The sequence below is a fragment of the Lampetra planeri genome, unplaced genomic scaffold, assembly GCF_965212315.1.
Source record: "Lampetra planeri unplaced genomic scaffold, kcLamPlan1.2.h2 scaffold_152, whole genome shotgun sequence".
NCBI classification, from domain to species: Eukaryota; Metazoa; Chordata; class Hyperoartia; order Petromyzontiformes; family Petromyzontidae; genus Lampetra; species Lampetra planeri.
Window position 1 is genome coordinate 1399 of NW_027614243.1, and position 23840 is coordinate 25238.

At 48.4% G+C, this 23840-nt stretch overlaps 1 long non-coding RNA gene across 1 annotated transcript; it reads right to left on the minus strand.

Moving 5' to 3' along the window:
- Window positions 1-2407: 2407 nt before the first annotated feature.
- Window positions 2408-16364, minus strand: LOC144739476 (uncharacterized). Its single transcript, XR_013589439.1, has 3 exons — window positions 16017-16364; window positions 5446-5565; window positions 2408-2721 (listed from the first exon to the last, which is right to left on the minus strand). It is a non-coding gene; the product is annotated as an uncharacterized LOC144739476 (long non-coding RNA).
- Between the last annotated feature and the right edge of the window lie 7476 nt (window positions 16365-23840).

Here is a 23840-nt window from a genome sequence, read left to right on the forward strand (position 1 = left end):
AAGTGGAGGGGGGGGGAATTCGAGAGACTTGCACCGTTGTTTCAACTGCCACAGAAACAAACTGGTGACCTTAGGATCATCGCAAATCCAGTGTGCTAACCATTACACTGTGGCAAATCACCCACACGCTCACTCACCGAGCTACACGCTCACCTGTACACACATTCACTCAGGACCGCAGCTCACAACACTTCTCTTTCTGCTTCTTCTCTTTTACTGACCCCATGCATAAAACATCAAGGTGCCTTACAATGGGGGGGGGGGGGTAAGAAGTGGCTAAGTTAAAATTCGAGATGCTTTCTTAACAGATAAATATTTTTAGGGGGGACCTGAAGGCCCAAACTGAACTAGACTCCTTGACCAACTTTGACAGAGAGTTCCAAAGTCCAATGGCCACCGAAGCAAAATCCCGGTCGCCCATGGACCACTTTGAGCTTTCTTCTCGCGACACAGAGATCTAAATCAGCGATTCTGATGATGCAATTTACATGAAAGTGACGCTTCACAGTGGACGTTATAATTCCCGCTGATGGCATTACTACTATAATAGCCCAGAAATGTGTGTAATGCACGTGACGTCACTCCACATACCCCCTCCCCCGTCATTAATAATAAAATAATCATGAGCGGGTGGATTTTTACACTCACGCGGAAGGCCGAGTGGAAAGATAGTTTTTTCGCAAAGTTGCTTCAAATATGACGTTTCTTTACAGAAAGTAAAAAATAAATATACGCAGCAGTGCTAAATCCGTACGTGACGTCACTGCAAAAGAGACACCCCCCCCTCATTCATAATCATGAGCGGGTGGATTTTTACATTCCCGCAGGTTGATTGGAAATAATTTGTTTTACGCAAATTAACTTTAAATTTGACGTTTCTTTATTGAAATGTAATCAAATCAATATTTCTACGCAGCAACAAAGTGTATTTGGTGTCTTTATTTATTTCTTCAGCACTTGAAACAAAAGGTAAGTCTAATTTTTGCTTCTAAATTACTATAAAAGTAGCCTATAGCCCGTCCAAGGACGGGTGTATTGCAGTTAATCTGAAATATTCAATCGAAAATAAAGACCCGCTCATGATTATTAATGAGGGGGTGGAGCCAGGGTCCACATGAGTGACGTCATCATGCCATGATTATTGATGAAGAGTGGGAGCTCCATGTGGAGTGACGGAATCCGCTCATGATTATTGATCAGGGGGGGAACTCCATGTGGAATGACATCATCCACTCTTGATTATTAATGAGGGGGTGGGTGGCGTGGTCCACATCAGTGACATCATCCGCTCATGATTATTAATTAGGGAGTTTGTGTCTCGCGCGTGACGTCACTCCACATGCCGCACCCCCGTCATTAAGGTAGAGCAGAATTATTATTTGTTGCAAATTCGCTTTAAGTTTCACGTTTCTTTATTTAAAATGAATCTAATAAATAATTCTACGCGTCAACAAATTGGATTTGGGGTCTATATTTTTTCCTAAGATAAGTCTAATTTATGCTTCTACATTTTGGTTAAATAGACATTTCTCGGTGATTTTCCAGATATTGTATTGCAATCCAATTTATTTGCACCCCAGCGACCGAAAGCAGAAAATAATAAAGTATCAGAGCAGTGAATTAGAACAAATTGAAGGTCAGTTATATACAGTGCTACAGTGAAATGCAGTGAAGTGTTTCATGACATAATTTCGTGCAAGATTCACTGCCATTCAATTAACACAAGATACAATTATACTCTGCTAATTTTTTTCGTAAATATTACAGCTTCCGTCCTAGGATGGGCAAAGAAGCTAGTTTGATAAGAGTAGGCCAATGTGTGTTGCTGTCACGGTTCAAATTTTCCAAATTCACAAATGACCGACAAATTCCTCAATTGGCATTCCACAAAGCAACATCACAACATGTAGCTACTGCAGACTACTGTATGTGCTGTACTGCGCCTTCGTGACAGCCTTGTGCTGTAAGCCTTGCAAATTTACACCTCCCCCTTTTATATCGTTTAGAAAATACGTTGTCACTTCATTATCAACACCACCGCTACCCGACTAGCGTTGCCTCAACCCACACTCATGTCGCTGACAGCATCGTCTGCCCTTTCTCGTAACCGTCGCCTCTCAACCTTCACCTCCACCTAACCCTGTACACAAACTACTTTGCATCGCGCATAAAGAAATGTTCTGTACTGTGGAGTACAATATAGTAATTACGCATGATATTTTAGTGATTTTATTTTCATAATGTACTGCTAATAATGTTTTAACGTTTACTGCCGAAACTAGTATTGAGTGTAGTATTTTTAGTAATTGAATGTAATGTTGCGGATACGTCTAGGATGAAGATGCACGCATTAACACGGCTTCAGCATTGTTTAGTCCTCGTGGCAAAATTGCGTTGATTTACGTCGTTTCGGTATTCGTTGTCGCACATTTAAGGAAAGCATCCCCGACATAAACCGGGGTATTACTGTCAACTAAATTATTATTATTCAAGACTTACCACCTCACGTGTAGGTCGTCGCGATCGCATGCTAGAAGCTTGCACATTTGCCTGTTTCTCATTACGAACGTGTCCCAAGGCCTTGTTCAGATCACCTTGAGTGTGGGCCAAGGCAACTGCGTGCACGGACAGTGACCCACACTCGGCGCGGAGACGTGCCACCACCCCACGCACCTCGCGGCTGTACAGGTACATGTGGCGCACACTCACATTCACCTCCACCTGTCAGGAGGACAGAAACAAGAGTTAGGGACAAGGACATTTTTATTATTGTTACACTTCCTGACCCAGAAAATCCTAAGTCTCAAGAATATTTTTAACGAGGGTCATGCCATTTTTTTGGCAGCAGGAGGGGATGATGATTGCATCTGTCATCCGAATTCAGTAATTTTGCAAGTAATTTCCAGCATTGGGATAGATGAGCAATACATGTTCAATTGGAAGGGGTTTTTTATTTTCTGGGAGGAAATCCATGTGTAGTGAGTCCAACTGAGTTGCAGAAGTTCTTCTTCAGAGGCAACACAGTGCATCGCACGCCGTGCTCTGCTAGAGCCGGCATCACTCTGCAACACACACGATGCTGTCCGACACCATACAGTGACATCCCCAATGTCACTCACTACACATGTGTAGAGTAGTATGACGACATGACATCATGAGCGCTGTGAGGCGCAATGACGTCATGTCACGGGAAATACTTAAGGGGGACCCCGTGGCGAAAGCGGGGTCGTTGTGGGAGCCCGGGATGGTGAGCGTCTTAAGAAGGTCTCTCCTGCTCGTGACCGGACGGTGTTGGCTGATCCCCCGTCCGGGTTCTACGAGTAGGAGAGCCGAAGATACAGCCAGGGGTAGGGCTCAGAGAAGTCTGCAAGAGCCGGTTAAGATTACGTGGGGTGCTGCTCTCCTCGGTCGGGTGGTGTTGGATAAGCCCCCATCCCAACTCGAGTGAGAGGCCAAGAGATAGCCCAGGCTAGGAATAGATAGAGCCTGACGTCCGCGTCAAGGACTGAGTGTAGGGACACCTACCTCTGGTGTGTTTTGTTACCTCTGTGTTAATAAACTGGCGCAAGCCCTTACTAAGAGTTCAGTCTACGAGTCGTCCATGTACAGCAGGTGGAGAACATACACACTCCTCAATTAAGCCCACAAATCAACTATGCATCATAACGCTGGCCGTGGAAACCTAAGTTTATGAATAAAATAATTGACGTGGCTCAGCGGTAGTGCATTTGCCACTTGTTGCAGAGGTTTGCGGTTCTATTCCGACAGGCCGTCCTGGTTAATACTAAGATGTACGAGCCGTAAAATAAACGCCATCGGCTTCACAGGGGACATCGAATATCCCGTTTAACACGTAGGCTTTCACGACGAATATCATCCATAAGAGGTTTGTTTTGTTAGATCGTGTAAATATATGTGTCGTTAAAATCCACCACCACCCGACACAGCCAACTAGTAAGGGTTGTAATGTAAACAGAACATGCCAATTTGTCACTAGTACAGCACACTGGTGTGTTGGAGAGCCAAGCCACAACATTTACAATCTGAGTACGATGTTTTGCCAGTATTACAACTAGCTTCATCAGGCGACAGACAGATTTGTGGAGAAGTCCACCTGTTTTGTTCCTTATATAGAGGAGTAGATGTGGTGACCACACTCCACGCTCTTGCGCAAAGTGGAGGGGGGGGCGATTAATGAGTCAACGTACATTATGCATGTGCATTATACGAGCCCTTTAATCTTGTCCTTCCAGTCCATTGTGTGTATTAAAATAGCCGTATCAATGACAATACTATATTCTATAAAAAAAAAATAAAAAATATATTTTGAAACAATCTTTTTTATATGTTATGTTTCGGCTTGGGTCTAGTTGTCAACGCTCAACTTACGTAGGCTGTAATTGACCACGGTCCCTTACATTATGGCAAGCCTCGGGGCCACTTCCTGGAGTTGTGGAGTTCTGCCATTACTCATACGGTACATTTCATTAAAGCGTGTTTAAAAAAAAGTATTTTAAAATATTACTTATTCAAAAGAAGTTTTAGCATCTGTATTATAAGTGCTGTTACCAATACCTCAATGAAGCCCTCATATATTGCTCATACATGTGCAATAATACAGGTCGACGACAAGCGACTGTGTTCATTCAGACGCTGTCTTTCCGACAGACCTGTTCTTCACCTGAGGACGGCTGCTTGCGTTGTGGCCGAAACGTCGTGAAAATTGTATTTTATTATGTTTTATTTTTATTATTTTATTATTTCCCTTCTACGTGACTTTACCGAAAGAACCAAGAAGAAGCGACTGTGTCTCCGTCTGTTTATTTTTTCGTTATATGGACAGCTCGCGTTCCGCTCTCTCGGACGTTCCGCGGCGCGTCGCGTGAGCTGGCGTCCCGCTCTCACGCCATTCTCTCGCTCTCGGCGCGTCGCGTGAGCTGGCGTCCCGCTTCCCCGCTCCCGCGCACCGCTGGCAGACGGCGCGCTGGGAGCCGTCTCTGCGTCGCCACGTGGCCGATGGCTCACGGAGACCCGCGACGTGGTCCAGCTTCCAGCTCTCACCAACTGACCTCGAGCCCCTTCCGGCTCTCCATTATATCCCCTTCCCGCGTCACCCAGACTCTGCCTTTCACCACACCCCTTAAGAACTTTCCAGATAATACCACCCCCTAGTGCCCGCGGGCTCCACCCTTGAACCCTTTACCCGATGGCTCGTGTCGCCTTGATGGCTTAGGGGCTGGGGCGGCGAAGCCCCAGCCTACGCTCGCATTACACATGTAAGAATTAAAGCTGTTGGGAATGCATCCCCATATATACAATTGTCTAATGAACTCCTTTATGCGCCGATTTGATTAGTGGCCACTTCTCCAGCATACACATTTTGAGCGCTAAGCGAGGTCTGCCTGTACAATAATTTTCACTATTATTATTCAAGCATACAAATACCTCTCTAGACGTGGGCAGCATGGCTCGACCTCTGGTCTTGCTCCGTGAATTGCCGGCATTCTCGCAGACGCCCCATGCCTCACTGCATGCAGCTAAAGACATGGCTGTACTCTCCAATTGCTGTCAAATGAGAAGAGAGTTTAAGACACCATGAAGCACTTTTCTTGACACTGCAACATCACCACACCATCTTGACTAGTTTTACCGTGTCAATGATCACATATGCCAATGCAATTTATATACAGTGAGGGAACAAAGTATTTGATCCCCTGCTGATTTTGTATGTTTGCCCACTGACAAAGAAATGATCAGTCTATAATTTTAATGGTAGGTTTATTTGAACAGTGAGAGACAGAATAACAACAACAAAATCCAGAAAAAACGCATGTCAAAAATGTTATAAATTGATTTGCATTTCAATGAGGGAAATAAGTATTTGACCCCCTCTCAATCAGAAAGATTTCTGGATCCCAGGTGTCTTTTATATAGGTAACAAGCTGAGATTAGGAGCACACTCTTAAAGGGAGTGCTCCTAATCTGAGCTTGTTACCTGTATAAAAGACACCTGTTCACAGAACCAATCAATCAATCAGATTCCAAACTCTCCACCATGGCCAAGACCAAAGAGCTCTCCAAGAATGTCAGGGACAAGATTGTAGACCTACACAAGGCTGGAATGGGCTACAAGTCCATCGCCAAGCAGCTTGGTGAGAAGGTGACAACAGTTGGTGCGATTATTCGCAAATGTAAGAAACACAAAAGAACTGTCAATCTCCCTCGGCCTGGGGCTCCATGCAAGATCTCACCTCGTGGAGTTGCAATGATCATGAGAACGGTGAAGAATCCGCCCAGAAATACACGGGAGAATCTTGTCAATGATCTCAAGGCAACTGGGACCATAGACACCAAGAAAACAGTTGGTAACACAGTACGCCGTAAAGGACTGAAATCCTGCAGCGCCCGCAAGATCCCTCTGCTCAAGAAAGCACATATACATGCCCGTCTGAAGTTTGTCAATGATTCAGAGGACAACTGGGTGAAAGTGTTGTGGTCAGATGAGACCAAAATGGAGCTCTTTGGCATCAACTCAACTCCCGTGTTTGGAGGAGGAGGAATGCTGCCTATGACCCCAAGAACACCATCCCCACCGTCAAACATGGAGGTGGACACATTATGCTTTGGGGGTGTTTTTCTGCTAAGGGGACAGGACAACTTCACCGCATCAAAGGGACGATGGACGGGGCCATGTACCGTCAAATCTTGGGTGAGAACCTCCTTCCCTCAGCCAGGGCATTGAAAATGGGTCTTGGATGGGTATTCCAGCATGTCAATGACCCAAAACACACGGCCAAGGTAACAAAGGAGTGGCTCAAGAAGAAGCACATTCAGGTCCTGGAGTGGCCTAGTCAGTCTCCAGACCTTAATCCAATAGAAAATCTGTGGAGGGAGCTGAAGGTTCGAGTTGCCAAACGTCAGCCTCGAAACCTTAATGACTTGGAGAAGATCTGCAAAGAGGAGTGGGACAAAATCCCTCTTGAGATGTGTGCAAACCTGGTGGTCAACTACAAGAAACGTCTGACCACTGTGATTGCCAACAAGGGTTTTGCCACCAAGTACTAAGTCATGTTTTTCAGAGGGGTCAAATACTTATTTCCCTCATTGAAATGCAAATCAATTTATAACATTTTTGACATGCGTTTTTTCTGGATTTTGTTGTTCTTATTCTGTCTCTCACTGTTCAAATAAACCTACCATAAAAATTATAGACTGATCATTTCTTTGTCAGTGGGCAAACGTACAAAATAAGCAGGGGATCAAATACTTTTTTCCCTCACTGTATGTAAAACTGCTCAATTATTTACAACTAGCCTTTAGCCCGTCCAAGGACGGGTGTATTGCAGTTAATCTGAAACTTGCAAGTGAAAAGCAGACCGCGACGTGATATTCATTGCATCAATGCGTGTGCAATCTGTAAGGGCGCAGTGACACAGACCTATTTCATTTTAAGGTTATAATCCCTTGTTCATCATGACGTCCTTTTTACTTTGATGTCTCAATAGCATTACGGAGATTGCTTGACTTGAGGGTTTTGCCTTTGTAGTGAGGTTTGTAAGTTAACGCTGAGGAGGGGGGAGGAGGCACCTCGGCCCCCCATGTGGAGTGACGTCAGCCGCTAATTATTATGAATGGGGGGAGGTGTCCATTTGGAGGACGTCACCTTATGATTATTAATTAGGGGGGCTGTTCGATGTGGAGTGACGTCACCTGCTCATGATTATTAATTAGGGGGGTGCGTGCTCCATGTGGAGTGATGTCATCTGCTCATGATTATTAATGAGGGGGGCTGTTCGATGTGGAGTGACATCACTTACGCATGACTACACTATGTGTAACACAATTTTTGTTCCTGGGTAGTGTTATTTTTTAATTGCTTCTGCCTAAAAAGTATAGAAAATGGCTATTATTCCCCACAAACTTTGGTTTTGTGACCAGGACAGTGATATTTAGAAATGTACCTATTTTCAATGAGAAAACGGGCGAATTTGTGTATTTTCGTTCACATAAAGTCAGAAAAAAAACATATGAATCGAAATTAACATGTATTTATACTAAAGTAATACAAAAATTATTACAAAAGATTTAGAAGTGAGTAGTTTTTGAAGATTTACAATTATACTGAAAATTACTTTCATGAATCAGCCCCCAAATGTAGCCTCCCATCATGTTCTCATTATACTGTCCTTGGTAGCGGCGTTCAAAGTCCAGTATATCCTGGTGGAAGCGCTCGCCCATTTCCTCCGAGTGCGCTGCCATATTCTCCTTGAATTTATCAAGATGAGCATAAAGGAAATGGACTTTGAGGGACATCCTACAGCCCATTGTGCCATCGTTCTTCACCAGAGTCTCAACCAGCTCCACATAGTTTTCGGCCTTGTGATTTCCCAGGAAGCCCCGAACGACTGCGACAAAGCTGTTCCAAGCCGCTTTCTCCTTACTTGTGAGCTTCTTGGGGAATTCATTGCACTCCAGGATCTTCTTTATCTGTGATTCGACGAAAACACCAGCTTTCACCTTTGCCTCAGACAGCTTCGGGAAGTACAGTGGAACCTCGGTATACAACCGCTTTGGAATACGTCGAATTTGGTATACGTCGTATACGTATAAAAAATATATCTTGGGATACGACGTCTTGCTTGGGATACGACGCCTTTGCTAAAACTTGTGTGGGTCGGGATGAGTCACCGCGTACAGTACCCGCGTATGCCCGTTCACGACTGAAACAAAGCGAGGAGAGGCGGGGGACGTGGGGGGGAGGGGCGGGGTGGCGTGGCGTGGGGGAGAGGGGCAGGGGATGTGGGGAAAAGGGGCAGGGTAGCGTGGTGGAGAGGGGGGGGGGGACGTAGAGGAGAGGGGCGGGGGACGTGGAGGGCTGCCCCCATGGAGGGCCCCAGGTCGAGGCGCGTGCTACTTGCGGGGTTGAGACACGCCACGTGGCCAGCGCAGCTGCCAGCAGCGCGGTCACGTGGCTTCTGTAAGCATTTTCGTAATTAGTGTCTAAATTATTTTATACAACCCCATTAATGTATAATATGCCATATAAAATATAATTTATTTTCCTCTGGAACGGATTATTTCCTTTCCCTTTATTTCTTATGGGAAAAAATCGTTTGGTATACGTCATTTTCGGTATAAGTCCTACCTTCTGGAACGAATTAACGACATATACCGAGGTTCCACTGTAGTCTTGAAGGTACTTGAAGGCTGCCGACTCCTTATCTACAGCTCTGACAAATTGTTCCATAAGGCCCACTTTGATGTGCCGTGGTGGCATCAGCACCTTCCGGGGGTCCACCAGTGGCTCCCACTTGACGTTGTTCCTCCCCACAGAGAACTCGGTCCGCTGTGGTCAGTCCCACCTGTGGTAGTGCGCCTTGGTGTCCCTGTTGTCCCAAAGGCAAAAATAGCAGGGAAACTTGGTAAAACCGCCTTGGAGACCTTTCAGGAATGCCACCATTTTTAAGTTTACGATGACCTCCCTGCCATACTCATCATACTTCAAGGCATCCAGCAAGGTCTTGATGCTGTTGTAATCCTCTTTGAGGTGCACCGAGCGAGCCAGGGGAAGAGACGGGTACTTATTACCATTACGGAGCAGCACGGCTTTGAGGCTCCTGGATGAGCTGTCAATGAAGAGGCGCCACTCATTCTGGTTACAGGCGATTCCGATTGCCTCGAACAGACTGGTCACATTGTGGCAGAAGCAGAGCCCATCTTGACGGGTGAAGAAGCTGCAAAAAGGTTGGTGACGCTTCCTCTGATCTGCGACTTGCACACTTGCATTCAACCAGTTTCACTGCTTGAGCCGAGACATCAAAAGCTCAGCATTGGACTTGGTGAGACCAAGATCTCTGATCAAGTCGTTGAGGTCTTTTTGGTTTCTCTCCTCGGCTCCACCTCTGAAAATGTCATCTGGATCTACATCTTCCTCGCTCTCTGACTTGCATTGAAAATTGTAAAACATTTTAAAATAAAAAAGTTTTACAATTTTTTATATTTTATAATATAAAATTCCGAGCAACAATTGTCCATCTTACATTCCATAGTTTTTTTGCATTGCTGGCAGGTGAAATGAGGTGCCCAGGGTTTGTCTTGATCCCCGACAGGCATGCCGAAATATCGTAAATATGCCTTGTGGGCCTCACACATCTTAGCAGATGCTTCAACAGGTACTTTTTCGCTCTTGTATTGATAAATTGGCCGCAGACATAGCAAAATGCGTCTGCCGGATGCTTGCAGCCGCTTAATGCCATCTCAGAAAAATGCAGATATATATCCACTTCGGCAGCTGGAACTAAACTGAACTGGTGGGCTTAAGGCCCCTGTATTTATACTAGTATTTATATTACTGGAAAGTTCTAGAATGTTCTCGAAGTTACTCCAAGTTTACTCCGCACAGAATCTATCTGAAATGCTCAATGAAAATAGGTACATTTAAAAATATCACTGTCCTGGTCACAAAAGCGAAGTTTTTGGGGGGAATAGCCATTTTCTGTACTTTTGAGGCATACGCAATTAGAAAATAACACTTACGACCCAGGGACAATTTTTCTTACAGTGTTATTAGTAAGGGGCAGGGGGAGTACTCCATATTGAGTGAAGTTACCCGTTTTGGATTATTAATGAGGGGAAATGGCGGAGCCAGGATTTTCAGGTAGGGGTGGCAACTCCTCCAGCAATGAAAAATGATAGTTGTTAGTAAGTAAGGACTTGTCCCTTGCTTTTTATTCGACGCGTGTGCGGCGATGTGTGCAGCCATCAATCGAGGGTCGAATTCGAACTGTGTGTGATCGGCATCGCGCTCACTTAAGATATGCCTTCAGGGAAGTCGTGTACTGTATACGCAACTGCGCACAATTCTGTGAGTGACTTATAACTGCTTTGACGTTACTTATTGCCAATTATGGACTCAGACTATTGTCCTATCATCTCATAGAGTCCCTGGCACATAATAGTATGCTATACAGTGGCAGTGGGGGTCGCAAAATGCCGATTTATTACTAATAAACCCCAATGATCCGATCGAAATTAGGGATTTAGATCGGATCATTGGGGGGGCACGTGCCACCCCACCCCCCACTAGCTCCGCCAGTGAGGAGGGGTGGGGGGTCCATTTGGAGGACGTCACCTGCTCATGAATATTAATGAGGCGGGCTGGTCGATGTGGAGTGAGGTCACGAGCGTTAAGGACAGACATTCCTGGGTGGTTATTTACAATAGTTATTTTGGTTAGAGTACATAACAAACTAGCCAAGATTATGTCATAAGACTCTCCAAAAAGGTGAATTGTCATGTCCATAAGCATTTAACGTGCTAATTATTGTTGTTTGAGCTCATTGGTACATCAGTACACTTGGTTAATATAAAAAATAAAATTACGTAGAGGGACAGATATTTGAAGGAGACATTGCTTATTTATTATTACTGTACTTATATTCTGCACAACGATGCTACAAATAATTTTGTCTGGCATGCATAACATTCTCCACATGTAGAGCCACTTATAAAGTGCTATATAGTGCTATATTAGTAGTAATGTACATGTGGAGTATGATAATTAGCTGTACACATATACAATATTATATAGTATACTAAATAAAATAATTAATACTGTATCGTCGTTGTGAAAAATGTAAGTCCAATAATAATCCAATAATCCGCGTTCCTGTGGGGGATCAAATCGTGGGTCCTGTAACCTGCGGTACACCGTGGAGAGTCGTTAAACAATCCCCGTGAAAACATGTTTACGCTGACGTATGCTATGGATTATGGGATGAATTAACTGCACAGTTGCATTCATTACATGAAATAAAATCACTGATTTTTTTATTACGCGTTTTCTAACACCCAAATGGTGCAACATCTTCCATGTGCATAATGGAGGTTTTTTGGGTTAGATCACGTAAATATAGAAATGTGTCGTTAAACCCGCCACCACCCGACACAGCAAAGTAGTAAGGGTTGTCACGTAAACAGAACATGCCAATACGTCACGAGTACATCACACCAGTTTGTTGGAGAGCCAAGCCACAACGTTGACAATCTGAGTACGACGTTTCCCAAAAACCTCTATTATGAATTATATTGGTCGCGAAAGCCTACGTGTTAAATGTTTCATGTGGGTCTATATTAGAAGATGTCCTTGCATTACACCGTATTGGCGGTACACCGCTGGTGCGCGGTACAGTATCATAACAAAAAATTTGGAATACATTTTTATTTTCCCGCAATTCACAACCCCGGTCAGAAAATATTGCGTCTGTGCATCAAAATCAATCGGAAGACCAATGTTATGAGCAGCTGAACACAAAGCTTCACAGTCTGTTGCCGTATAGCAGCACCCAGTCTGATTGCGATTGACTGGCTCCGTGTTCCAAAGGCAAGATTTGACTCCTCGTGCCCTAGACTTGGTCGGACGGTTCTTCGAATAATTTCCGAAATCATTGCTCGTCGGACGGTGGTATTAAAATAGTATAGGACTCAGGGTGTCATCACATGTTCGAATGGGGAAAGTAGCTACTGAATCTAAGTGCACCTTGTGATGGAGAGTTCTGCAGCTCACTCAAGGGGCAACAGCGACATCGTCAGACTGCTTCATGAGGACCACCGTTATCTTAATTTGGAGCTTTCGTGACTGCAGGAATTACTCTTTGGTTCTTTCGGTAAAGTCACGTATAAAGATAAAATAATAAATTAAATACTAGCATACGACGTTTCTCTAACCCCTCCCTCTCTCCACCCCCTCTGTCTATTTAAGGCCTCGCCACAGAGACGATCGTCAAATAGTCCCCATAATCTGTATGGTGTGGGAAAGCACTCATTCAGCTGTGGATTGATCAAAGGGCTGCACGTGTACACGTGGGAAAATCATCATGATCACCATAACAATGCAATACCAATACCAACAGCATGACTATTGTTGTCATTACAATGACATCATTATCATCTCCCCCATTGTCGGCATCCTCATAACCTCCTCCAACAATCAACATCATCATAGTCATCACCGCCATTATCATCGTGATCATGAACGTCATAATCATTATTGTGACTATCATAATCATGTAAATCATGAACGATTGTCACCATTACCAACACCATCATCATCATAACTACCCCAAACAACAACCACCATCATCATCATTACCCCTACCAAAATAAATACAATCATCACTCACAATGCTATCACTACCATCAACATCATCATTACTAACGTAACTTTATCTGTGAAACATCCTGTTGTATTTAAAACAGGTATTCCTAGAATATAAAAAAATCACACAACCGGTTTCATTAAGCTATAATATTCTGACATTCATGTTGATTCCAATGACTGCTACGGTATATGGGCATTTCAGTCGGGCAGAATGTAACAAAGACAAAAGATCCCTGCATAGCCTCAACAGACCGCAGGGGCAAGTGCTGTTATTGAACACATATGAACGCCAACACAGCATAAAATGGGGTGTTTTGGACACATTTATCTAGTGATATTACACACCACACCAGGAACTCATTTCACTTTGAGTATATATGGGGGGGCGGGGGAGTTCAGCACCGGTGGAAATATTTGCCACCAATGTTGGCCGTGAGCGGGAATCAGGTCAACGGATTTGTCGCGCAGTGCAAAATCCGCCATACTTCTACACAGACGCCGCCCAGATCGTAGAAACAATCGCCAAGTCGCACGCTACCGCGTCCACCACCACAGCCAACAGTGGACACGCGCCCACCACGCGCACGATCGCCCATCGCCCTGTGCCATGACATCATCGGTAGTCGGTTGGTGTCTCTCCCCCCTGGCCTGGACTCGAACAACCCGTGTGTGCGCAGAGTCAGCGGAGCCATCCTTCACGCGAGACGTTTCAACCGATCTCGCGTCTACCCACGTGGACATTAAAGAAGTCCCCGTGGCTCTTTGTGATAAAAGCGGCAGACAACCCCAGTGACCCGGTACAAAACAAACAAAAACATCCCACTACGGGTCAATAAGTGTTCGTGCCTTCGCCATATTCTCCCGCACGTGGCTGGTTCACGAAGCGACTTCACCGCACCATGCCGACCGGCCAGCCCGGCTCGGCGTGCCTGTAAATGAGAGCGATGGATCTCCGATGGTGGACCCAGCAGGGATAATGCTAAATCATAAAAGGGATAATAAGATCCACCTTTAAGCCATATAGCCTTCTGGCTGGTGGGGGGGGGGTATTCTAGACGAGCAACCCTGAAGGCTGGCAGAATGTTTATTGGGTTGCTGTTGCAAAAACAATGTCTTTCTAATGTTGACACACCCGACTGTATAAAGTATACATTTTTGGCCGAGTTTACCTAGGGCAGCTAAGTGAACGTAGATTCTGACGAGGCAGGGTGCAGAGCATGAGCCTGAGAAGCATTCACAGAGGATGGAAGCCTACTTTCTGTACTGCCTCCAACAATTACTTTCCTCTCTGTGCCTATGTGTTACTCTCTCTCTATGTATCTTGGTGATATCTGTCTGCTTATATGTCTGTCTATAGTTTTCTGGTTAGATTTTTGTTGCTATTTCATTTATACCTAATTGGTTTTTTACCCTTCTATCTGGCAACAAAACTGACACCTTTTTACAAGGAGTCATGTTTGCATAGACCGCAATACCTGCAGTCATAATACAAACAAAAGACATAACTCTGATAATGTGCACTGTCCTTGAAGTTGATAAAAAGGTGTCAGCTTTGTTGCCAGATAGAAGGGTAAAAAACCAATTATCATATTTTACTGGCAAATGAGGTTCTCATTTATACCTGTATGTTATTATTTAATTTATTATTTTATCTTTATACGTGACTTTACCGAAAGAACCAAAGAGTGACCACCGTTATGTTATGCTGTACCGGTGTTGTATTTATGATACTTGATATCCAAGTAAATACATGCTAAATACTTCCTAACAGATCGCGTGAGCACAGCTAGTCTATACTGATACAAACCCAAAAGACGACATTGCTGGATTACGGAAGCAAATCGCGAATCACAAATCCCCGAATTACAGGGATTTGTAGATTACCACATCGCGAATTATTGGATTTCTGCTGTAACAAAAGACATTACACGCCTCCTGCACATATATATGTCCCTCTACGTACAAAACAACTATGTATATCGGCCTTTTGGGAGCGCATCTCAGACAGCATGGGTTCAACGCAAGCAAACTCTGGACCGGTTTTGACATTCAGTGTCTCCATCAGCAGTCCGATTTGGAAGAAACCACAGCTGAAACTTTCTAAATGGTTAGTAGCAATTTCCACTGTCGACGAGTGCTCATTTGCGTGTCGCGTATTTACAGGTGTCGAGGTTGACCCGACTCGAACAGAGCGTCCATTCGCCAATCAACATCTGGTAGCACGCAAAAAAGATCCTCCATGTCGCCTTAACGAACTGTCGGGGCAAGTGCTGGTAGCGAGCAGCACCCACGAAGGCCACACGAGGGGGCGGCCAACACCACGCGCGACCGCGTTTGTCTCCCAGTGGCGATGTTTCTACACACCGTACCAGGTTCTTACATTGAAACCGAGTCGACCTAGGAGAGGCCCAGGACCGCTAACCACGACGCTACCCCTCCCCACGCACACACAATTCTGGCTCTGACTGATGCGGGACGCTCACTGCCCGTGGTGTTCTCGTGTCGCACCGCGTGTGTGGACGCGCTGGCGAGATGGTAGCTACGTCGCTTGGTATACAGGAGGTCGTCGGTTCTATCCCAACCCCGACTTCGGCTGTATATTTTGAGTTTGCGTGTCTCTCTCTCTCCCCGTGTTCGCGTGGATTTTTTTCCGGGTTTTCCCCTCCACATTAAGAATCAACGCGCGTTTGGCTGCTATAAATTTACACGCGATGATACGCCACTTCCGTTGAGGTATAATGTGGTAGTCAGGTCGATTATGAAAAAGAGCTATAATACAGCTCAGTGTGGAGCCTTAGCTGGTAAAATATAAAAAAAATACTGAATATAGTTTTGAATAGTTTTAGTTGACTGTTACCTGCACCGCTGTCTCCACTCGCCCCGCGTCTCTCCGGCAACCAACCGCGCGGCGACGTCACGCACCGAGTCCCGATCAATGGGCGAGCGCCGACTCACACAGCGCCTTGCCACACCCCCACCCCAGCAGGTTGTGCGCACTACTTTTGTAACATTGAATGCGACTTTGGAGTTAACGTAAATTGTAATTCGATTTGACTCAACTGAATATTTTCAAACTCTGAGAACGTCCTTTAAAAACATTTGAGCGTATGACAAGATCACTTCATTTTTTGTCCCGGAGGCGGAAAACAACCGCTTGCACGCCATCTCGGCATGATGACGCGAGTGGGGAGACATCGATTAACAACACTTGAATCGATTCGAAGCCGACGACAATTGATTTCCAAGAGATCTGCCGTTCGCCACTCAGTGGTGGTGACGTCACCACAGCGCTTGTGCCAGGCTAGGTGCATCTTACGGCTACATGTACTCATCTTCTTGGTTCTTTCGGTAAAGTCACGTAGAATGGAAATAATAAAAATAAAACATAATAATTCTCACGACGTTTCGGCCACAACGCAAGCAGCTGTCCTCAAATGAAGAACAGGTCTGTCATTTCCCATAAATATGCTAAATTCCGCTTGATATCTTCTTGGTTCTTTCGGTAAAGTCACGTAGAAAGGAAGTAATAAAATAATTAAAATAAAACAATAAAATAATTCTCACGACGTTTCGGCCACAACGCAAGCAGCCGTCCTCAGGTGAAAACCAGGTCTGTCGAGGCGACAGCGTCTGAATGAAACAGCACACGTGCTTGGAGACTATATATAAGCTGGATTGGAAGGGGGGGAAAGGGCGCCTTGACAAAATAATATGCATATCAAGAGGAATTTAGCATATTTATGGGAAATGCAGGTATGTGATTAGTATTACTTATGCCCTGCATTATGCAGGATTAGCAGCATCAAAGGGAGGGGATCTGGGAAATGCAGGAATGTGATTAGTACTACTTATGCCCGTGCATTATGCAGGATTAGCAGCATCAAAGGGAGGGGAAGAAGTGTTAATAGTATGTAGCTGCAGTAACTAAAACCACCACGTAAACAACTAAAGTATAAACTACATAGTATCATCAGTATGCTAAATATACTCTACAATAAGCTGAGTTACTAACAGTAAGTAATACATTACAATTCTACATCGTATATATAATATGCTTCCATCTAAACTTTATTCTCTTACATCACACGAGTCTACACCGTACTATATACTGCCATAGACAAACCCAACATTAAATTATATACTGTATTGTTATAAACTATATACATTGTAATATTACACTATGTATTATTCTACCCACCCTAATGTATATCATACTGCTGTATATTCACTATACAAATACGATACTATATATTGCTTTGTACATTGTATTAAGCATATACATTTTTCTATTTGTTATTATCAGAGGTGGGACAAAGTCATTGTTATGCAAGTCCAAGTCGAGTCGCAAGTCATCAAATTCATGACTCGAGTCTGACTCGAGTCCAAGTCACATGACTCGAGTCCACATCTCATAGGTGGGACAAAGTCATTGTTATGCAAGTCCAAGTCGAGTCGCAAGTCATCAAATTCATGACTCGAGTCTGACTCGAGTCCAAGTCACATGACTCGAGTCCACACCTCTGGTTATTATACACTGTACCATTGACCGTCGTGTGAAAGATACTAAGAGAAAGCAACGAAATATGTAAATGGGAGAGTAGGGGGAGGGAAACTTGCAGCGGAGCAAAGAATCCATTCCCTGCGGAGAATACAATGCCAGTGAGTGGAACGCGGTCTGAAAGTCACCGTAAACGTGAACACAATCAGTTAAGATCCGAAATGGTTTATTACGTCCTCACCCATCTCCTCACCCATCGCCTCACAGATCTCCTCACCCATCTCCTCACCCATCGCCTCACCCATCTCCTCACCCATCGCCTCACCCATCTCCTCACCCATCTCCTCACCCATCGCCTCACCCATCTCCTCACCCATCTCCTCACCCATCGCCTCACCCATCTCCTCACCCATCGCCTCACCCATCTCCTCACCCATCTCCTCACCCATCTCCTCACCCATCGCCTCACCCATCTCCTCACCCATCTCCTCACCCATCTCCTCACCCATCGCCTCACCCATCTCCTCACCCATCGCCTCACCCATCTCCTCACCCATCGCCTCACCCATCTCCTCATCCATCTCCTCACCCATCGCCTCACCCATCTCCTCACCCATCGCCTCACCCATCTCCTCACCCATCTCCTCACCCATCGCCTCACCCATCTCCTCACCATCGCCTCACCCATCTCCTCACCCATCTCCTCACCCATCTCCTCACCATCGCCTCACCCATCTCCTCATCCATCTCCTCACCCATCGCCTCACCCATCTCCTCACCCATCTCCTCACCATCGCCTCACCCATCTCCTCACCCATCTCCTCACCCATCTCCTCACCATCGCCTCACCCATCTCCTCACCCATCTCCTCACCATCGCCTCACCCATCTCCTCACCCATCTCCTCACCCATCTCCTCACCATCGCCTCACCCATCTCCTCACCCATCTCCTCACCATCGCCTCACCCATCTCCTCACCCATCTCCTCACCCATCTCCTCACCATCGCCTCACCCATCTCCTCACCCATCTCCTCACCATCGCCTCACCTGTCCCGTGACCTCATCCTGCAACTCGCCTGGCACAGCAGACACCGTGGTGACGTCACCATCGCTTAGCGACGAAGGGAGGGGAGGGGGTGAACGGGGGCAAGGGGGTGACGTCACACGTCTCTAAAAGCGCGGGAAACCCCCCCCCCCCCCAGCGATGGCGGCTGTCTCCCGAGTCGTCCTCGTGGTCGCCACCGCCCGCGTGGAGGCCCAAGCGCCGCCTCGGCGATGCCGCCCTCGGGCACCACGGGGGCCCCGCGGACCGCCATCGACATCAGTAAGGTTGGAATCTGTGCATCTCGTTCCTCACCATCCTCACAACCTCATCAACCTCTCCCCATCACCTCACCTCGTCCCCCTCCTCACCCATCTCCTCACCCATCTCCTCACCCATCGCTTCACCCATCTCCTCACCCATCGCCTCACCCATCTCCTCACCCATCGCCTCACCCATCTCCTCACCCATCGCCTCACCCATCGCCTCACCCATCTCCTCACCCATCTCCTCACCATCGCCTCACCCATCTCCTCACCCATCTCCTCACCATCGCCTCACCCATCGCCTCACCCATCTCCTCACCCATCGCCTCACCATCGCCTCACCATCGCCTCACCCATCTCCTCACCCATCTCCTCACCATCGCCTCACCCATCGCCTCACCCATCTCCTCACCCATCGCCTCACCATCGCCTCACCATCGCCTCACCCATCTCCTCACCCATCGCCTCACCCATCTCCTCACCCATCGCCTCACCCATCGCCTCACCCATCTCCTCACCCATCTCCTCACCCATCTCCTCACCCATCTCCTCACCCATCTCCTCACCCATCGCCTCACCCATCTCCTCACCCATCTCCTCACCCATCTCCTCACCCATCTCCTCACCCATCTCCTCACCCATCTCCTCACCCATCTCCTCACCCATCTCCTCACCATCTCCTCACCATCTCCTCACCATCTCCTCACCATCTCCTCACCCATCGCCTCACCCATCGCCTCACCTCGTCCCCCTCCTCACCCATCGCCTCACCTCGTCCCCCTCCTCACCCATCGCCTCACCTCGTCCCCCTCCTCACCCATCGCCTCACCTCGTCCCCCTCCTCACCCATCGCCTCACCTCGTCCCCCTCCTCACCCATCGCCTCACCTCGTCCCCCTCCTCACCCATCGCCTCACCTCGTCCCCCTCCTCACCCATCGCCTCACCTCGTCCCCCTCCTCACCCATCGCCTCACCTCGTCCCCCTCCTCACCCATCGCCTCACCTCGTCCCCCTCCTCACCCATCGCCTCACCTCGTCCCCCTCCTCACCCATCGCCTCACCTCGTCCCCCTCCTCACCCATCGCCTCACCTCGTCCCCCTCCTCACCCATCGCCTCACCTCGTCCCCCTCCTCACCCATCGCCTCACCTCGTCCCCCTCCTCACCCATCGCCTCACCTCGTCCCCCTCCTCACCCATCGCCTCACCTCGTCCCCCTCCTCACCCATCGCCTCACCTCGTCCCCCTCCTCACCCATCGCCTCACCTCGTCCCCCTCCTCACCCATCGCCTCACCTCGTCCCCCTCCTCACCCATCGCCTCACCTCGTCCCCCTCCTCACCCATCGCCTCACATCGTCCCCCTCCTCACCCATCGCCTCACCTCGTCCCCCTCCTCACCCATCGCCTCACCTCGTCCCCCTCCTCACCCATCGCCTCACATCGTCCCCCTCCTCACCCATCGCCTCACCTCGTCCCCCTCCTCACCCATCGCCTCACCTCGTCCCCCTCCTCACCCATCGCCTCACCTCGTCCCCCTCCTCACCCATCGCCTCACCTCGTCCCCCTCCTCACCCATCGCCTCACCTCGTCCCCCTCCTCACCCATCGCCTCACCTCGTCCCCCTCCTCACCCATCGCCTCACCTCGTCCCCCTCCTCACCCATCGCCTCACCTCGTCCCCCTCCTCACCCATCGCCTCACCTCGTCCCCCTCCTCACCCATCGCCTCACCTCGTCCCCCTCCTCACCCATCGCCTCACCTCGTCCCCCTCACCCATCGCCTCACCTCGTCCCCCTCCTCACCCATCGCCTCACCTCGTCCCCCTCCTCACCCATCGCCTCACCTCGTCCCCCTCCTCACCCATCGCCTCACCTCGTCCCCCTCCTCACCCATCGCCTCACCTCGTCCCCCTCCTCACCCATCGCCTCACCTCGTCCCCCTCCTCACCCATCGCCTCACCTCGTCCCCCTCCTCACCCATCGCCTCACCTCGTCCCCCTCCTCACCCATCGCCTCACCTCGTCCCCCTCCTCACCCATCGCCTCACCTCGTCCCCCTCCTCACCCATCGCCTCACCTCGTCCCCCTCCTCACCCATCGCCTCACCTCGTCCCCCTCCTCACCCATCGCCTCACCTCGTCCCCCTCCTCACCCATCGCCTCACCTCGTCCCCCTCCTCACCCATCGCCTCACCTCGTCCCCCTCCTCACCCATCGCCTCACCTCGTCTCTCCTCACCCATCGCCTCACCTCGTCTCTCCTCACCCATCGCCTCACCTCGTCCCCCTCCTCACCCATCGCCTCACCTCGTCCCCCTCCTCACCCATCGCCTCACCTCGTCCCCCTCCTCACCCATCGCCTCACCTCGTCTCCCTCCTCACCCATCGCCTCACCTCGTCCCCCTCCTCACCCATCGCCTCACCTCGTCCCCCTCCTCACCCATCGCCTCACCTCGTCTGTCCTCACCCATCGCCTCACCTCGTCTGTCCTCACCCATCGCCTCACCTCGTCTGTCCTCACCCATCACCTCAGATCGTCCCCCACCTCAACCATCACCTCATCTCGTCTGTCCTTACTCATCACCTCACCTCGTCACCCATCACCTCAGCTCATCCCCACCTCAACCATCACCTCACCTTGTCTTCCTCACCTATCACCTCAACCCGCCTCTGTGGTAGCAGTTACATTGGAAAACCAAACAACATGTCTCGGACCGCATCCGTGAACACAAGGGCAGACCTAAAACACGGTAGGACCAACACCTCAGCCATGGCAGACCATTGTTATAATTCAGTGGGCTCACATGACATTGACTTCTCCAAGATGGAGGTTCTGTGCAAGCCATCCGGCTACCATGAGAGATTCGTTCATGAGGCGATCCACATCTACAAACACAGAGACAATTTCAACCGAGTAGATGGATTCTGGCTTAGCAATCATTGCAAGGATGTGATAAACCATTTCGGGTCTTGATTTATTGTATTCACGTTTATGGTGAATTTCAGACCGCATTCCATTCTCCTCTCCACCCTTCTCCGTTCCGAGCATAGATGGACTCGTCCGTCTGAACAACACTCGTCGCTGTCCGTTGTACTAAAGTAAAAAAAAAACGCCACTTTTTTCAGAAATGTTCTTGCTGTGGTTTTCACACCTGATGATTGCTTGTGTTGCAATTGAAATGTGAGAATTTTATTGTTTTATTTTAATAATTTTATGATTTCCCTTCTACGTGACTTTATTGAAAGAACCAAGAATATCAACCAAATTCTATAAATGCATTTTCAAATGTGGAGGGACAACCCGGAAAACCGGGAAAATACCACGTGACCACAGGGAGAATATGCAAACTCCATATATACAGGCGGAAGGGCTGGGATAAAATACACAACCTCCTGTATATCTCTGACTCACCCATTCAACCTCCCATATTCCCTCACCCATCCACCCACTAACTCAATCATCCACCCACTCACAAACCCATCTATTCACCTATTCACCCACCCACTGACTCACTACCTCACCCACCCACTTACCCTGCAACCCACTTAATCTCTAACACACTCACTCACCCACTCACCGACTCCCTCAACCACTGACCCACTGACTCACTCACAGACCCACCCAGTTAATCACCCACTCTATGTGTAGTGCTCACCTCTTCTGGTATTGTGAGATATTCTTCCTCCCAGCAGCTTCTTCATGACGACGCCCGTGGGGTGGGCGAGCCTCTCAACGAGCCAGGCGAGAGGGACCATGTGGGGGTCGCTAGCCCCCGAGATCCCTCCCTCGATAATACTAACGGCCGGACTAACATCATCAATCGCCCCCCCGCTGCTAAGCGAACCGCCGCTAAGCTCCTCACCCATGGTGTGGGAGCCGTCACCCGAGGATTCCCCTCCACCGCGGGTCCGCGTAGCAGGCATAGTTAACCACGTACGCGCACACTCACACACAGCTCTGCACGGCACTCACCCAACACTGACCACTCACGTTAGGATCGCGCACCTGTGTTACACACGTCGTGAACTTACGCAAGTAACGAGCACACGCAAGCGGGGCACACGCCGACACAACGACTCAAGCCGCCGCCGCCGTGCGCGCGAGACAAACCGTACAACAATGCGCAGCCGATTACGCGCTCGAGCCGTGGGGTCGGGGGTCATGGGTCCACCACCGCGCCGCACTTTACGCAAGTAACGAGCACACGCAAGCGGGGCACACGCCGACACACAAAAGTGCTCTCCCCGGGCGTTAACGCACACACCCCCGTACCCGCACAATCGTACAGAGACCACGGCCTTTATGCATACGACCACACACTCGCGAATGCAGTGCACGCTAATACCACGTTCCAAAAACACCCAACAACACGGTTTTGTTACTACGCTCGAGATTTTATTAGCCCTTGCTAACCAACCGAGCCACCCGTGTGTGTGTGCGGGACAGCAAGGCGCTTCTAACCCACACTCTGGTGCCGTGTAGCCCTATTCTATGCTGCGCTCTCTGCTAAACCGCTTTCCTACTCGTCCTTACCCCGAACTAACCCTCTCCTACGGATCCTACCCTCCGCTCTGAGGTGTTGTAAGGCGCGCAACACGATACCGTCTGTAGTCCTTGGTGACCTTGCGGCGCTCAGATCGTCCTGCAGACAATCTAGCGGCTCGCCCGATGACTCCTTCGTCGCTGACCCCGTGTCCAAACTCCAGAAGAAGACAGTTCCCTACTGCCCCTGCGTTTTCTTTTAAACTATTCACATCAAAGGCTAGGCGCCCCCGTCCCGACCGCCTTGGTCTCTCGACCAATCCTGAGCCTAGGATTTCCCGCTCTTTTGCGATCCCGCCGGCCTTTGAACTTTCGACCAATCAGTCGTCCCGGGTCC